Source organism: Chinchilla lanigera, unplaced genomic scaffold (genome assembly GCF_000276665.1).
Source record: "Chinchilla lanigera isolate Chin_1 unplaced genomic scaffold, ChiLan1.0 scaffold00163, whole genome shotgun sequence".
Taxonomy (NCBI): Eukaryota; Metazoa; Chordata; class Mammalia; order Rodentia; family Chinchillidae; genus Chinchilla; species Chinchilla lanigera.
The window spans coordinates 346,083-350,924 of record NW_004955564.1 but is presented as its reverse complement, the minus strand read 5'-3'; the positions used below and the strand labels follow the sequence as shown (position 1 = coordinate 350,924).

The 4,842-nt window shown below is 41.8% G+C and overlaps 1 long non-coding RNA gene across 1 annotated transcript in view; it reads right to left on the bottom strand.

Annotated features, from left to right (window-relative positions):
• Positions 1–938: 938 nt before the first annotated feature.
• The window catches only part of LOC106147464, a 7,423-nt gene continuing 3,519 nt past the window's right edge, over positions 939–4,842 (bottom strand). The window contains exon 2 of the long non-coding RNA XR_001232381.1: positions 939–1,193. This is a non-coding gene — a long non-coding RNA (uncharacterized LOC106147464). The remainder of the gene's footprint in view (positions 1,194–4,842) is intronic.

Here is a 4,842-nt window from a genome sequence, read left to right as displayed (position 1 = left end):
CCCGTGCTTCACAAAGGTTTGACACCCTCCGCTAACAAGCTACCCTTGCTGCCTAAGCCACTTTGCATTGGATTTCTGTCATCTGTCACCAAGAGCACTCCAGAGGTGCAAACCAGAGTGCCAGTGTGTGGACACTGAGGGAGGCCAGCCAGGGCGGCCAGTGCCGTGGCCTCTTGTTGGAAGAGGCAGTGAGACACACAGAGGAGCAGAGAGACCAAGAGTTTAGCCAAGGGTCCTTGGATAAAATTCCAGTAATGAATAATTTCTTAGGCCACATATGTCCCAAGTGTTCTATGATACGTATTTATTCTGAAAACGCTGGTGTTGTCCACCTGAAATTCCAATACCTGCACAGCCTGTATTTGTAATCACTCAGTCTGGTGACCGGAATTTAAGACACAGATTTGCCTAGCACTGTCATTGTCACTGTGTGCTCTCCATATCCCAGACTGCCTCGAGGACTGGTCTGGTGGTCAGGGACGCTACCGGCAGTGACTGGAAGGGACAGAGAAAGCAAGGCATTTCTGGGTCTTTCCTTCCCCATGGCTCTTCTTGAACAGCGCCCCCTACTGGCAGGCTCGGAGGTTCGTGTGCCGATTGCGTTCATACCAGGTCAGGTCTGATTAGGATCTCGCTCTGTAATTGAAATCTCACACTCTGGACTCCTGGGGTCTGCCCTCTCTCACTCTGCATCGTGCTTTAAAGATCTATTCATGTTCTTCCTTTTATGAATCATTTATGCCTTATATGTGCCAAGTAGTCAACTATTATCTGAATATATCGTTTTTGAAAAAAATATCATTCTTCTGATGGACATTTGAATTGTTTCCAATTTGGAACTATGATAAGTAAAACTAGAGAATGCTCACTTACACATATGTTTGTATACACTACCACTTCTCTCAGGTCTCTAGGACTGGAACTGTTTGCTCAGAGAGTTGTTGAATGTATAGTTTTTATTTTTGTAGATCTTCCAGACCTTCTCCGAAAGATTATTGCCGTGAGCACTGCATTTCTCCTATGGCACTGCGTGGCTTCTGATGAGGCTACAAATCAGAATCACCAAGATCTTTTCTTGCTGGGGGTTCTTCCCTTCCCTTGTAACACCTGTCAGTGTGCCCAGATGCCAAATTCCTCAGGTAATCAGGTGTGCAGAAGGTGGCTGAGTTGGCAAATCCTCCTCTTCTCAGTTTCTGCAAAGATCAGAAAGAAGACGCGGGTCTTCCTACTGCAGGGTTATATGAGTGCATTTGATTAGCAAAGCTTGGGAGGCGGAAGTGAAGCTGGAGAATTCCTGACTCCCATGGGCCCCAGTGTGGAGGGAAGACAGTGGGAGGGGCCTTCCCGGCAGGCTACCACAAGCGTGATGGGGACATACAGTCCCAGGAGAGCCCGCCACGATGTTGTCATTCTGCCCGGGCCTTGAGTGTAGACCAAATGAGCAGGAAAACAGCCTGAGGCCCAAGACCGTGGAGAGACACCTCAGACGTAATAAACGAGAGAACAGTGGGTCTCCAGATTCCCTTTAGTTTGGAAATGATTGGAAGTAGCCCAAATGGTCACAAACCAAAAAGGAGCTGTGCATTTTTGGCTCATGTCATGGAAAACAGGAACGCTAAAGTGGGAACTCAGACAGCAGCCTCAGGCTTTCCACCAACTTGCCTTCTCCAAACAGACTTTCTCTTGGCAGTGCAGGCTTTTACCCTGAGGGTCAACAACCTCAGTGGAACGGGAGTGTCTCTTTAATAAATATCCCTACAGAACCCTGGGATTGCCTCTCATTGGCCAGGCCTGGGTCATGAGTCCATCCTTGAATCCATCAGGAAGAGGATAGAGGAGCCAACTGATTGGCTGGGAAGAGTCATGTGCTCATCTCTGGGTCACATGGGCTGGAGCCAATTGTACAAAAACTCCAGGGGCTGATAGTAAAAGGCAGTGATGACACTAGATCAAATGAAGGTGCCCCCAGGAACAGGGAGGGATGGAAGCCAGGCCACCCAAGTTTCTTACATCACCCAAATCATTCTCAGCTCACTTGATAACTTTGCTGGGAGAAGTTAGCTAATGAAGGTCAAAACCCAAGATTAGCAAGATCTTGTAAAGATAGACACCCAAGACATGAAGTCAAAGCCTGCATAACTGTTTTAATACTATGTAAAATCAGACAATGTTTAGTAAAATGTTTTGCAAAATTCTACTGAAATGATTAAAAGTGTGCAAAAGTCTCTTGAGATTTCTTAGCAAAAGACAAAAGAGACATATGTCCTTGGGGAAACGCTTCGTATTACTGCTATAGTAAAAATGAATGAAGAATAGAAACAATACAAGAAGTAAAATGCATTTCCTAGCCAGCACTGCCATTGGAAATGGCATAGAAAACATTAAACACATGAAGAAACTAGGAATGGGGAAAAATTACACTGTTTGGGAAGTTTTCTATACAACTGGAAGAGAGTACAGATTTTTTTGCCTTTTGAAAAACATGTCATAGCTAATGGTATTTGCAGATTTTGTTTCAATAAAGAAATACACAATAGACTTTTATGAGCCATTAAATGAAAGCTGTATCAGGGAATACATATTCTCAATAGTGTCTTATTTCTTTAATAAGAATACTCTTACAGAAAAGTTTAGCAAGTGTAGCTAGTAGTGGACTCTGATAGAGAGCTTGGAATTCCTTGTATGTGTGTGTGTAAAACTAATATACAGTAAAGCTAGCATCACACATTGGTAGATAAAAGGTAAACTGATAAATAAATGGTACTGGAAAACTAACTCACTGAGACAAGTTTCCTATACAACTACTTTACAGAAAAATGGCCTCCAGTGAATTAAAGAGTTAAAAGTGAGAGATAAAAATGCAGGATAAAGCTAATAGAAAGAACAGGAAAAAAAAAAAAAAAAAGAAAAAAAAAGAACAAACAGGAAAATATCTTTGTGAGCCAGGACAGAAGCAGTAAAAGAGTCTTTTTGGAAGCATAAACTCTAAGCAAAAGAAATCTGTAAATGTGACCATCTGAATAAAAGCACCATGAATAAAGAAGGGACAGAGTGACAGAAGACATTTATGATGTCTTAAACACAAGGCCTTAATGCCTACTCCAGCACTTTTCACAGAAATATAGTATGAGCCTAAGTTTAAATTTTCTGGTAGCCTTGTTTAGAAAAGGGGGTGGTTTATTGAACAGCACAATCATAGAGTAAACCTGAAAGTCAGTAAGGAAAAAAGAGTCACCCAACAGGAAAATGAACAGAAGACGTCAACGGGCAACTAAGAGGCAATGCAAAGGCTTAAAAACATCTAATAAGATGCTCAAATGCTTTAGCAATCATGAAAATTAAAACTGAAATAGTGAGGTAAGTGTCTTTCACCCATTAAACTGACAAAAATTAGCACTCAGATTGACACCAAGTGGTGGTAGAGATGTGGGTAGGGGACCTTCCTGGATTGTGGGAGGGAGAACAGGAGGGCATAGCTGTTCTGGGGGTGATGAGGGCACTTGTCACACAGCCCTGGCGACATAGCAGTGCTTCTCATGGGTCTGTATTTCAAGAGTTGAGCTTTACTGAGGGGTAATTGACAAATCCTATAAAAATTGTACGTGTTTAAGGTGTGTGCCTCGGTGTTCTGATATACATTATGAAATGGCTACCACATTTGAACTAACTGACTTGTCACCTCACATAGTTAGCCTGTGTGCAAGTGCATGCGTGGTGAGAACACGCACAACTGATCCTCTAAGCGTGTTTCAAGTGTACAGTACAATGTTAACCAGTCTCCAGGTTATGTGTTAGCTCTCCTAAGTTTATTCACCCTGCTCCTCTGACACTTTGTACCTTTGACCAAATCTTCCCATTCCCCTGCACCCGGCCATTGTCAACTACCATCCTATGCTCTGCTTCAGTGATCTTGATGTCTTTAGATTCTCTGTATCAATGTTGTGTCATATTATTGTGTGTGTAGCTTAATGTAGCATAATGAACCTCCTTTAGGTTTATCTGTGTTTTTGCAAATTGCAGGATTTCCTCATTTTTAAGGCCCAGTAATGTCCCATGATGTGTTTGTGTGCATATTATAATTGCTTTATGCTTTCATCTGTCAATGATGGATATATGGGGTGTTTCTGTATCCTTGCTTTTGTGACTAATGCCACAATAACTTAGTAGTATAGATTTCCCTTTGACATACAGATCTTATTTCCTTTGAATAATCACCTAGAAGTGAAATTGTTGGATCATAAGGTAGTTCTGTTTAATTTGGGGGGAGCCTCATACAGTTTTTCATAGTGGCTATACTAATTTGAAATGCGATTCAAAATATACATTGAATGTTTCCAGTTTTAAAAATCTATTAGAGTATAAAATTTGCCCCTCTCACTTTGAACACAGTTATCGCATCCTTCTTGCCACTTTCTGAAGCAGTTCTGGAAGTCCTCTTCCACGAGTGTCTCTTCTTCCATTCTAATTTAGATGGCTTTTCTTTTCCTTGTCTAGTGGGCTGGCCATGGCTGCCTGTACTGTGCCAAATACAGTAGGAAGAGAGGGCCAGAGGAAAGGTTTTTAGTTTTTCCCCATCGATTTATGATTTTAGCTGTGAACTTTTCATGTAATCTAGTAAGCTCTTTCTAGTAAATTCTTTCTGTGCGTATTTTATTGGGATTCTTTATCATGGATGGATACTAAATTTCATCAAACCCTTTTGTTGCATCTGTTGAGATGAAAACAGGTTTTGATCTTTCACTTAGCATGTTACACCGCATGGGTAAAATTTGTGTGTGCTGGCCCATCCTTACATCCCAAGGAAAAATTCTCCTCAGGCGTGGTGTGCAGTCCTTATAATGT